General features: G+C 33.3%; 1 long non-coding RNA gene across 1 annotated transcript; it reads left to right on the top strand.

The window, feature by feature from the left end:
- Window positions 1–590: 590 nt before the first annotated feature.
- On the top strand, window positions 591–8,603 carry LOC149776548 (uncharacterized). Its single transcript, XR_016416059.1, has 2 exons — window positions 591–5,609; window positions 8,456–8,603. It is a non-coding gene; the product is annotated as an uncharacterized LOC149776548 (long non-coding RNA).
- The last annotated feature ends 5,438 nt before the right edge of the window (window positions 8,604–14,041 follow it).

The following is a 14,041-nucleotide window of genomic DNA, read 5'->3' as shown; positions in this document are numbered from 1 at the left end:
TAAGAAAAGATTATCATCACTATCATCATTATCATCTCTTTTGCTTTTGTTACCTGCGAAAGCATCACTGAAGTTATTGTATTCCACTTTCTCATAATCCTCATCAATATCAACAGGTAGAAATTCAAAATAAAAGTAGCAGAGAAAATTGAGAGAAATGAAAAATACATTCACATCAGAGTAATGAGCAAATAAGTTGCCTATACAGATGATGAGAACATTTAGTGTTAGAACAACATTTAGTATTGTAACATTTAGTATTATGATAAGTATAACACATTTAGTATTATAATTATAACATCATTTAGTATTATAAATATAACATTTAATATCATAAATAGAGCAATATTAATCTTGCCACAAGTAATTTAGTATTATACATATATAAAATTTATCTTACAAGTAATTTAATATTGTGCATATAACATTTCTTTAGTATTATATATATATATATATATATATATATATATATATATATATATATATATATAATAACATTTAATATTACAGTGAATAATTTAATGTTATACATATAAGAACATTTAATCTTACAGCAAGTATTTTCGTATTATAAATATAATAACATTTAATGTTATGGCAAGTAATTTAATATTATAAATATAACATTTAATCTTATTGTAATTTAGCATTATAAATATATCAAGATTTAATCTTACAAGTTATTTCGTATTTTAAATATAATAACATTTACAGCAAGTAATTTAATAAAAATGTGTACATTTAATCTTACAGTGAGTAATTTAATAAAAATTTGTCATGTAAACCTATATTGCGGGGAAAATGTCCATTTCTGAAAATATGATAAATTTGCAAATAATTTTTCCAGTTATAGAATCATTAAGAGTGTTAGGACTGGTCAACCTAGTGTCAGGATAATATGACTGGGTGGGACATCATGCTACATGTTTGCAGCATGATGCCCCAGTGCTAGACATCACTATAAACTGCCACACTGCAGACATCATAGTGATATGACTGAAAAATTGTTAAAGCTACGTTAAAAAGTCCAAAACACACACACACACACTATTTACATTCATATAAATCCTGTGTGTCAATGAAGCAAATTACATTTTTGGTTTCTGTCATCTTTGAAGGTCGGACTTTGTGAGGTTTATTGTTCTTTATGTAATCTCTTGGCAATGGTATTTTCCATCTTTTATCATCTAAATTGTTTAGTGAGGCATAAGTATTGCCTTTTTTAGTTAGTGTTAGCAATAGATATGTAAAGAAGTGGACAATATTGTATCAAGTCACATGTTTACATGTATGTATGGATAAAGTATGTACATTTAGGATATATATAACTTTGACATATTCAATTTACTTTTATATGTATATATTTCACAGACATCTTTAGAATCATTTATCAGGTTATCATCTTTGTAATATATTGCTGTATGAGATGTTGCTTTGTATTCAAAAGTATTATGGAGTTAATTGAACAGACTAATGTCTTCAAATGTAGGTCATATTGACCCGTATTATTACAATCTCTGGTGAGAGATGTTTTGTAATGTTTATAACATTATACAGTTTTCATGTATATCCCAGAAATATTCTAAATGTGCATAGGTATATACATGTAACATGTACATGTGAATTTATATATTATCTTCCATGTACCACATCTACATGCACTTTAATTACATGATATTAGTAATATTCTTTTGATATTTGTACATTACAGGCTTGTATAGGTTTCATATACCATGAACCTGTCATGTTTCAAACCTTTTTTGAGTACCTTAACTAAGTACAGTGACACCATTCTTAGAACACACCAATATATCATGGACATACACTGATAGAAGACACCATTTGACCCATTTCCATAATTTCATTATATACTCTACCTAAAGGATACCTGTTCATAAATGACCCAATAGTGGGATCCTTTGTGCATCCTAGTTAGACTGGTGTCACTGTATTATAGTATAAACTGTTTCCATTGTCATGTGTTGGCAGTAATAGTATAGTGTGTTTACTGAACTACTTTTACATGTATGGCAGTTTGATTGTCTGTTTGATGCCCTTTTTTCTGGTGATAGCATTAACATTTTCTGCTCATTTTGAATTTGTAGACAAATAAATCTGACATCGTTTTTAATTTACTGTTTGAAAATTCTACTGTACAGTTTGTAAGGAAATTTTAAAATATGTTAGGTCACAAAAAGGCATTTTGAAGGAATTATCACATAGGTGTAACTTCATAGGTTTAACAGCATGGAAAGCTGTGTTAGACTGCCACCTGCATTTATCTGTCATGATGTTCATGTTCTTAGTGCTTGCCCAGTCTGTTGTACCAATCCACCCACAGAAAGCATGTGATTTTTTTTTGTCCACATGTGTACACTTGTATGGTCAGTCAAGGTGCATCAAACAGACTATTTAACTATATATTTTGGGTATAAATGATGAGGGAGGTCTTTAAGGTGAAGAAAACCAGATTATCCAATATAAAAATGGGACATTGATTAACAATACTCACTCTCTGTTCATTCAAAGTCAATTATTAAGATTTCCTGATACATGCAAATTTTGTGTGGATAAAATGATGGTCTGGTTGAATGATACATTATATACTTGCTTATAGCTTGCATCCAACTACAAAATAGCATAAATCCTGATCTCATCATTTGCCAGCATATCAGGGTCTGTGTTGTTTGTTTTAATGATTAGTCCTAACAATCAGCATAGACCCAGATCTTTTGGTGCTTTTGCATAGTAGCTGATCTGGGACTGTGCTATTTGCAGTTGGATTCTATTTGTACACATATATATTTGGTAATAATACAGAACAAATTGTATTCTTAGAGGATGTTCCACTGATAGCTTATGAGTGAAAGGTACTATCTGTACTTGCAAATAAGTTGAGTCCAACTGTAATCTTCACAGATCCAGATTTGCTGTTTTATAATGTGCAAGTAGATCTGCATCTCTGCAGATCGATAGCAACAATCAGTAGAAGAAAACAACATGTACATATACCCTGATCTGCTTGCACATTATGCGATGGCAGATCAGGGTCTGTTTTGTTTTGCATTTGGAACTGACTTACAGGCAAGTATATACAGTATGGATAATTATTAGTGTTTTGGTGATTAATCAAAATAATCAATGATTAGTCAGGAAAATCAAATGACCATGTATTTGATTATGATTTTCCGTGATCAAAAAGCATTTTGTTATTTTTATTGCTTGACTTCTTAACAATAAGCCTTCAAGTAAGAATGCAACAAGTGAAAAACAGCTTCCAGCTAATAAAGCCTTTGGTTGTTCTGTACAACCACAAGTGCAAACAACATCGCAGGTGACAATTATACCAGTTAACTGTTTGATCTTATGTGATACAAGCAACTTGACCATTATCGTGTATGTGAACAGATGCAGAAAATATATCCGACTAATTAATATCATTGGCTGATCAGTTTAATTCACCAACCATCAGACTTTAAATTTCAGTTGGTTCCCAGTGTGAGTGTATGGATAAATGACATTTGACTGTACATTATTTCTGGCCACTGGAAATTCAAACTTTTATACTCTCAGTGACACAATGAGCACTAAGCATGCTTGGCTAAATCCACAGCTCAAGTTTTGTTTTAACATGGCTGTTTTGGATCATTTTCTACATTTGTTCATATTAATTATATATAATGTGATCCATAAAATAGATGTGTCTTTTAGATGTTTTTGGAGACAAGCCTGTTGACAGCCTTTAAAATCCTGGGGTAAGTATTGTTTATATTATATTTTTACTTCTATATTATTTTTATTTGTCCCAGTTGATTCTGATCAGAATTCCATATAAAACTGTAGAAGTCCATATTAATCCAGCTTGCTGTCTTTCATTCATATGTCTGCCTTTCTGTCTTTATCTGTACACCCACATCAGTGAAACCAAATAAATATTTGACATTTTATAGCCATCCAATATGTAAATATGTTTGTGGCATTGAAAATTTGCCTTTTACAGGTTTCATTCAGTTGTCTTTCTTTTTCTGATTTGACCCTTTAGTTTGCAATTCTGCATCTTCACATCTCAAGTTGGTTGTAACCAACAGATGTAAATAGCCAGTATATTTGGATGTATGTTAGTCATTATAGTAATTGTGCCCTTGAAATGTTTACTTGATTTGCCAGTGTTTGTCAGAGTGATCTCCCTTGATATCTTGTGTTTCAATGAGACTTTTTAATAGCTACACAATAGCTTGGCAACCATTTGAGATAATTTAAAGTAATTTGTTGAGCCTTGGCAAGTGCTCAGCATAGCATTATGGCATTTGTGTGCATATTTGTACATTGGTCTTTCCGTCCACACACTAGATTAAGGTTGGTGTTAGAAGTTTTTACATTAAGCTCTGTGTTAACATTTTTTGCTTTCTGACTGTAAACATAATGAAGGATTCAATAAAGGGAGAGTCTCTTTAATACATAAACTTTTTATTGTAGATATACAGTTCATTTTATTTATAAGAATATAGTCTGTCAGTGATGGCAAAGTCACAGCCCTTGTCTTACTGTGTACACATTTTTCTTGAAACAGTGATTACCTCTTTCCCATACAGCAGTAATGGCATACATGTAAGTACATGTACCTTCACTAAGTGTTCTGCAAATTCCACCCCAATTTCTTCAGTTGTCATCCCTCAGGTATTTTGTATAGTCAGAACACACACATCAGATTTCAAGCCCCATAAAAATCACCCATTCTGGTAGACTTTTTCCATTTCTTAGTCAGCTTTAACTGCTGTAGCATAGCCACATGCCACATTATTTAATAAGAGACAAAAATCAATAATACAAAGAATGACCTGTGGACTGAACCAAGACATGGCTTCCAGATTGAGTCTTCTAGTAGTAATTGAATCATCTATGTTCATCTAATTGTCCCTTATAACCATACTGAAAATTGCCATACAGCTACTTCCTGATGGATGATCATACTGATAGGTAGTTTAATTAAAACTATAGCTGCAACCTATTGCTAGTTCTTATAAAAATGGTGCTCATCAGCATCATAGCCATCTTGAAAATCTATTGCATGAATGGTGGCTTGACATGGGACGTTCGTTAATACGCTTCTTGCAATATTTAGTCAGTTCTGAATCAAAATTGTACATACTCTTCAGTTGACTGGATTCCTGTAAATTCATTTCAGCCAGTAAAGCATCAGTTCCTTCAAGGCCCATGCTTTTTTTTGTTGTCTCAAGATATCTGGTCTTGCCTGGGTGATCATTCTGAGATATAATTGTCACTTTTCTGGCAGCATCAGCATTGCTCAAGTTTGGTGGTAAAGTATTTCAAAGCACATATCTTCTGCGTCAATAGCTGCAGTTTGTAGACTGATATACATGGAGTTTGTGTCTTGCTTATCTCACCTGCTCAAGCAGAAAACATGTTTCATCACTGTTAAACAATGTTAAACTTTTGTTTTAAAAGTTTTGGCTCGTGTCCTCATCAACAGTTGCTGTATTCAGCTGAAAATTTATGAGGTGTTTCTATGTTGGCTACTCCAGTGGTATAGTCAACAATGTTGAAGTTTACAGTATACAGGGGTTATACTGACAGGCTTATGAAAGCAGGTGAGACACTTGGTTCTGCAGAACACTTGTTCCTAAAAAACACTTACTTTCAGATTCCTGGTGCTTGTACAAAAAAAACTGTAAAGAGAAGTGAATTGGAAATGTACATGGACAGAGTACATTTATGGTAGTGAGGATTGTACCTGGTTGTAGCTAATACATTTTTAGCTATTATTCAAAGCTAATTTCTTTAATAACAAGACATTTAATAAGGTTGAAATATGGAAGGTATAAATTCTTATATATATATATATATATATATATATATATATATATATATATATATATATATATATATATATATACACATGTATATATATATATATGTAAGAATATATAAATATCTATTATAAGTACAAAGATACAAAAATACCTATCTTTTTGCAAAAATACCTATCTTTAGCATATGTGTAAGTAGGATATGCTATATCCCAAAATAAAACCACAAAAATGCAAAGGCAGTCTTTAAAACAGTTGGTTTTGTTTGTTTGTTTTAGCTCACACATAGTCACTGTGCATTGTCAGCATTTAGCTTTTATAAACTTGTCAAAATCCTCTGGACCAATTTCAACCAAATTTGGCAGAGGTCATTTGGGCAGGAAGGCCTTTCAAATTTATTGAAATAATGATTGTTGCCATTGCTAAAAAAAAAAAAACTTTAAAAAAAAGTATTTTCTGTACAGAATTTGATTAGAGAGCACACTCTTATGAAGGCATTAGACAAATAGTGCTGTTTTGCCACCATCGGATATGTTGTTTGGAAAAGGAAACCCAAAAGTATTGAAAAAGATTCTTCATAAATGCCACCCCGAAGAATTTTGATCAAATATTCTGAAAGCAATCTAGTGTACAGCCCTTAAAACTTTGCACAATTTATGCTGTTCTGTCATGGAATATGGCTGAATATTTTTGAGAAAATTGTTTCCTATAAATCTGCAGAATTTGAAAATGCTTAAACAGAGTGCTCCCTATGAATCCATATTTCTTTGTGGACTGCACCTTCTTGTAGCTTTCAGGTATATGCCAGTGATATAAACTTGCTTATAAGTAAAGTCCAACTGCAAACGACGTAGACCCTAATCTGCCTTTGAATAATGTGCCGGGGATGTGGGAGGTCGTGGGTTCGATCCCCAGATGAGTCATACCAAAGACTTACAAAAATGGTACTAACAGCTACTTCGCTAGGTGCTCAGTATTAAGAGGTTAGTGTAAGGACTGGTCGGCCTGGTGTCAGGATAATGTGACTGGGTGGGACATCATGCTACATGTCTGCAGCATGATGCCCCAGTGCTAGACATCACTATAAACTGTCACACTGCAGACATCGTAGCAATATGACTGAAAAATTGTTAAAAGCTACGTTAAAAATTCAAATCACACACACACACATAATGTGCCAGCAGGTTTATGTTGATTGTTCAACTGATTATGCCAAAAAAGATCTGCATAGACCCAGATCTGCATTGGCTTTGTGCAACAACAGACCTGAGGCTGTGCAGTTTGCAGCTGGACTTGTAAGCGAGTATCTTAAGGAAACTGCACCTTCTGGCACCTGGTTTTACAAGTGGAAAAGAAAATCTTAAGGTTCTATCAATCACATAAGAACTTCACTAAAATAATGTGAAGATCTTGAGGTTGTATCAATCATGTAAGATTAACATTGAAATAAGATGAAGATTGTTAGGTTATATTGATCATGTAAGAGCTACATGTACGCTAAATTAACGTGAAGATCTTGAGGTTATATTGATCATGTAAGAGCTACATGTACACTAAATTAATGTGAAGATCTTGAGGTTATATTGATCATGTAAGAGCTACATGTACGCTAAATTAACGTGAAGATCTTGAGGTTATATTGATCATGTAAGAGCTACATGTACACTAAATTAATGTGAAGTTCTTGAGGTTATATTGATCATGTAAGAGCTACATGTACACTAAATTAATGTGAAGATCTTGAGGTTATATTGATCATGTAAGAGCTACATGTACACTAAATTAATGTGAAGATCTTGAGGTTATATTGATCATGTAAGAGCTACATGTACACTAAATTAATGTGAAGATCTTGAGGTTATATTGATCATGTAAGAGCTACATGTACACTAAATTAATGTGAAGATCTTGAGGTTAGATTGATCATGTAAGAAATACATGTACACTAAATTAATGTGAAGATCTTGAGGTTAGATTGATCATGTAAGAGCTACATGTACACTAAATTAATGTGAAGATCTTGAGGTTATATTGATCATGTAAGAGCTACATGTACACTAAATTAATGTGAAGATCTTGAGGTTATATTGATCATGTAAGAGATACATGTACACTAAATTAAATTGAAGATCTTGAGGTTATATTAATCATAAGATTTACACTGAAATAATATGAAGATCTTGAGGTTCTATCAATCAGATAAGAACTACACTGAAATAACGTGAAGATCTTGAGGTTATGTCAATCAGATAAGAACTACACTGAAATAACGTGAAGATCTTGATGTTATATCAATCAGATAAGAACTACACTGAAATAACGTGAAGATCTTGATGTTATATCAATCAGATAAGAACTACATGTACTTTGAAATACTGTAAAGATCTTCAAGTTATGTCAATCAGATAAGAACTACACTGAAATAACGTGAAGATCTTGAGGTTATATCAGTCGGATAAGAACTAAACAGAAATAACACGAAGATCTTGAGGTTAGATCAGTCGTATAAGAGCTAGAATAAAATCAGGTAAAACAAATCAATTGAACCATGTATCTTTGGAGAAATTTGTTTCTTAAATGATAATCAATGTTGTCAGTGTTATCAATTTTTTTTTTTATTACTTCAGATGAGATGGACCTTTTTTTCTGGTAGAGAACTCCTTACAACTGATGTTGGGGTCTGTTGTGAAACAGGGATGTACCAGTGGAGCCTTTATAGCTGACTTTGAGATGTAACACTGTTTTGTGTGATATAAAATGTTCTTTTATCTCTAATTGGAATTTCTTGTGATATTTAAAAATAATCTTTACATCTCTAAATTCTATCTCATCATCTGTCTTTCTGTATTCATATTATTGCCTGATCAGCCTGTCTATCCATCTTTGCTTCTTTCTTCATTCTGCACATTGGAAAATTTACTTGTATATTAATTTTCACAAAATTTACTCTTTGCCAAAAAATAGTGAAAAGAAACCTTATGAAAATCCAAGTGATTGTGTTGTATATATTTATTTCCTTTCTCTTAAAAGAAATTGCCAAACAATGGAACTTTTTTGTATTGGACATTTTTGACAATTATAAAATGAAATCCTCTTGTGTATAGTGCACATTGATTTGTTTCTGGGATGAATGATGTAAGCAGTGCACTGTTGTGGCCAATTTTAATTTTTGTGAATTTTTTATTAAAAGGGCAGTCTCTTTCTCATCAGATTTTGCCCACAAATGCATTGGAGGAAAGGCATATCATTAGAAATTGACAACTAACTAATATGAAGGTTCAGGTCACATTGCAGTTGTTTTAATTTTAGGTGGGTGTTCAGTGATTTAAAGTTATGACTGCCATGGACAGACTGACACTAGGTAAAGTAGTTTACCATGGAATACAAATATTGCTACTGTTGTGGAGGTCAGAAGGGAAATGGTCAAGATCTCAATGGTCATTTTATTACACATTTTTACCAAAAGGGAAAAATACTTGTTTCTATAAATAGCCACTAAATGGTTAACTGAATTTTCACCAGCATGCATGCCAGGTCCTGTGGGATGGTGGATTGAGGCATCAAAGGTCAAGGTGAGCTAAATTGTTAAGAGCTATAAGGGGTTATATTTTCTTTTGTTTAATCTATTAGTATCAGATTTGTCACATATGAGCAGAGGAATAGGTTGGTTGATGGGTAAGAAGTCAAGGTCAGAGGGGTTGTTTAGCTGTGTTATGAGGGCAGAAGCAAAATAATTACATTCAAGAAAAAAAAAAAATGAGTGGATTTTTTTTGTCTGTCTTAAGTTGGGCATAATATTTTGACATTGTCATTCATAAGAGATTTTCTTGTCCAAAATATAATTTGGCAAGCCTTTGAAAGATTTTGATGAAAATTTCCTCGGGTATATGTGATGACTTTATGGTGTGTTGTGTCAAGTCCCATGGTTAGAAATCAAGGCAATAGTGGACTGAATCTTTGTCTGAGCTGTAACTTTAGATATATGACGAGTTCTGCACCTGAGACTTGCACACTGTCTCAGGGTCAAGGTCACAAAAAGGAAAAATATAAATGAATGACTTGCATTCTTGTTCAGCTGTGCATTTTTAATCGTGGAGGATATTGCATTAAATTTAGCCACTTGTCTGTCTTGACCGGATGGCTTGTTGCATACCACCCCCTGCCCCAGTGTCAAAGTCACAGCAAGAGAAAATGTCAGTCAGTGGGTTACATCCTTTCTCCCATTATAAACTTCAACTGAAATTTTAAAAAACTTATTTGAATATCATGACTAGATGCAGTGGCACATAACAAAGCCATACCATCTGACTCAAGTTCAAGGTCACCTACATTTAGATCAAGGACACACTGAAGGAAAATGAACTCGTTTACTTTTATCTTTGTCAGGTCTGTAATGAAACTTGAGCCACTTGTGTAATCATTGACGGGATATGACTATAATATTTATTGTTCTGGCTGCTTCATCCACAAAAAATAATTTCATGAAACCATGTCGAAATGTTGACTGGTGTCTACAACATTTTAAAGTCTTCAGTAATTGGTGTGATCATCTTCACAATCTTTTGCAGATACTTGCCAAGGTTCATTAGATTTCAGTGACATTTTTAACATATTGTTACATTTAGGCTCTTACAAAATGCAACAAGAAATGAGTGAAGACAACAAGCTTTGTAAAATTTATCATAATTTATTTCCTTAAAAAAAACAATGTAAAAATAAGAACAAGAACTTACAGTTCTATGAATCAAATCCAAAAATAATCCAAGAACTCAAAAATAGTCCTGGTAATAAAATGTCCTAATGAATTGTGAATTGTGTTTGAGTTCGAATCCCAATGAAGTCCCAAAATGGAAGGCGATGAAGTATGCTGTGGTCAGTGTTGTACTGATGTGTCAACAGTTCTTTGTTGAATTGCAGAAAATAATATTTCAATGTTTGAATTCTTTGTAAATTTCTATAACTGTCCTTGTCCAAGAATTAATTTAGAGCACAAGGATTTCCAGGGAAAACTAATCTCTTAGGAATTCAAATAATTTGAAGAAAAATTAAAATTTCAACTCAAACTGGTCACAACAAAACACCTTTAAGTGTCAATGGTTTAAAGCTCGACGGGCTAAATTCTCTATAGAAAATAGTTATACACTAATTTAATGCAAAACAGATTCCTGTATATGGGTCACATGATCATGTTTCTAGAACAACACAGAAGTTTTTTACATGCCTAACATCACATACTCCCAGTATGGTCTTGATTTCACTACATGAATCTTAGTCTAAGAAAGAAAGAAAAAATAGCAACAAAAAAAAAAGTTGTTTACTTCAACTAGGTGACCATTAGTTTCTATTATTAGTGTTTAAGAAAAACCCGTCAAACTGAACTGAATTTCTGGAAAATGTCAAGTCCATTAAATAAAATTACAATAGCATGTAATGGAATTTTAAAAAATTACAACTAAAAAACAAATAATTAAATTAAATCAAATATAAATTAAATCCAAATATACATAACAATGTCATGCCATAGGAAACGGCTGCTACCTGTCTTAATGACACAAGGAAAATTTACTAGGGCTGGTCTGGATGGGTATCTCCATGGATTATGATGCTGATGCTGTTCCTGTTTAGCTACCATGGCTGCCATTTTATTTTAATGACAAGGACTTGCGAGTAAAATAATTGCATTTAGTTTTCTTATGATTTCTATGGATCATTTAAAGTTTGTGCTGTTTTCTTTTCATTATTGATCCATTGTTTGTGGAGTTTGTTTTGCTTAGTTTCCATTCATTGATCAAGAAAAAATATCATGTCCGCTCCTAAACTACTTTGAGGATTCCCATGAAACTTAACACACACTTTCATCCCATGGTCTATTTTCACCTAAATGAAAATGGTGCTGTTCAAAACCCCAGTTGCTTATACATCTTGAAAATCTTATCGCTACTGTTCCTAATGGATTCTCAAATCAAAATGGGGTTTTCCCCAAGATACTTCTTATGACATCATGTTGGTCCTCAATGAAAATGTTGACAGTCTGAAATACAATATGGCCACCATGGCAGACAGCTTGAAAATATTACTGCTACTTCTTCTGAATGGAAGGTTATATTGACATTATGTTTTTACCGTATTAATTCTTCTGATGTCTTGTTGGTCCTAAATAAAAATGGTGCCAATCTAATGTCTAATATACCTGCCACAGTGGCCATCTAGAAAATCTTGTTACCACTACTTTTGAATGAATTATATGGTGTTTTCACTCAAAGACTTTTCATGTTGCTAGTTCTAAGTTGGTCATAAAGGAAAGTGGTGCTAATCTAATTGACAATGGCTGCCACAAAATCTTTTTGGAAAATTGTATTGCTCCTAATCTTCTAGATGACTGGTCATATTGAAATTGTGCTTTCACCAAAAGACTTCCTATGCTGTCACCGCTTTGGTGGCCTAGTGGTTAGAGTGTCTGCCTCGGATGCAGGAGGTCGTGGGTTCGATCCCTGGCCAAGTCATAACAAGGATTTTAGAAAATGGTACTAACAGCTGCCTCGCTTTGCACTCAGCATTAAGAGGTTAGTGTTAGGACTAGTTGGCCTGGTGTCAGGATAATGTGATTGGGTGGGAGATCATGCTACATGTCTGCAACATGATGCCCCAGTGTTAGGCATCACTATAAACTACCACACTGCAGACATCATAGTGATATGACTGAATTTTTTTTAAAGCTATGTTAAAAATTCAGATCACACACACACCCTATTGTGTCTCGTTGGTCTGAAATGGGAATGATGCACATCTGGCAGCCCTCTTGAAAATCTTGTTACTCTTTCAAAATAGAAAGTCATAAGATGTGGTTTTCACCAGAAGACTCCTTTTAATATCTTGTTGCTGATATGTTGTCCAGTATGGCCACCGTCGTACTACTCTTAAATGGAAAGTGATTGAGTTGAAAATGATGCAAATTGACCTTTAACGTGGCTACTGTGGTGACTATCTTGAAGAAATTATCTATGCTCCTCCCAAATGGATCATTTTATCAACATGGGATTTTCACCAGTAGTCTTCTTAGGATACTTAGTTGTTCCTATATGAAAATTGTACCAATCCAATATGGCTGCCACATCATTATTGCCCCAGAATGGAAGGTCATATTGATACTATGTTTTCACCAAAAGTTGTTGTTGTTGTTGTTGTAGCGTTTAACGCCATTTTTCAGCACACGATAGGCTATACATGGCGGCCAGTATTAATGGTGGAGGAAGAACCCTGAAAAACCCAGGGAAGAACCACCGACCCACGAGAAGCTACTGGCAGGCTTTCCCACGTACCCACGCTAGCCGAGCCTTGGACTCGAACTTCACCAAAAGACTTCTGATAATATGTACATGGTCCTAAATGAAAAATGGTGCCAATGTGACATTCCGAGTGCACACCACAGGAGTTAATTTGAAAACAAAATCTTGTTATTGATTAATGGTCTTATTTTGAATTCTTGGAAATTCATTTCATCCAGTTGAACTTTGGTCCCTACAAGGAACTCTTGTTCTTAAATATATCCAGATGGTTTCAACATTTTCTGTATGAGAAAATATATTGGTCTAGCATTAAATTTGTTGAAATTTATAGCAAATAGTGTGGTTCCCATGGTAACAATTTTGAAATGTAGTGATAATATAGAGAAAAAATACCCTCAAAACAATGAAAAGCCTGGAGAGCAAAATTATCAGTCATATGCATATTTATCCTTGTATGAATATTCTGATGTACTTAAGTACAGAATTATTTTGATCCAGACAAATGAATTGTACTATATCCACTGACGATGAACCAAAGATGATTGGCTTTAAAATGTGTTGCAAAATTTTCATGCTTAAAAGGTGAGAATTATTGCATGTAATCATGGACTGTTGTTTTGTGCCATGGAAGCAAATATATTTTCTGGTGGATGCCGTCAGTTTACCAACAAAAACACATTGTTTTTAATTCAGCAAATAAAAATACATGTATAGTGTTCTTTTTTTTTGATCTCTTGTTATAAAATTATGATTTAATTCATACTATCAAATTGATAAACGTAATCTGATGACTGCAGAGAACACACTTTAGGTTTGCTATTCTAAAGCTCTCTAAGCAGTATTTGACAAGGCTGTTTTCTTGTAATCAAAATGTTACAGCCAATTCCTGTAAGTGCATGTATACAGATGTTTTTGCAAAGCAGTACA

The sequence above is a fragment of the Sinohyriopsis cumingii genome, chromosome 18 (genome assembly GCF_028554795.1).
Source record: "Sinohyriopsis cumingii isolate HCF-2022 chromosome 18, ASM2855479v2, whole genome shotgun sequence".
NCBI lineage: Eukaryota > Metazoa > Mollusca > Bivalvia > Unionida > Unionidae > Sinohyriopsis > Sinohyriopsis cumingii.
This window is presented reverse-complemented; position numbering and strand designations above follow the sequence as displayed.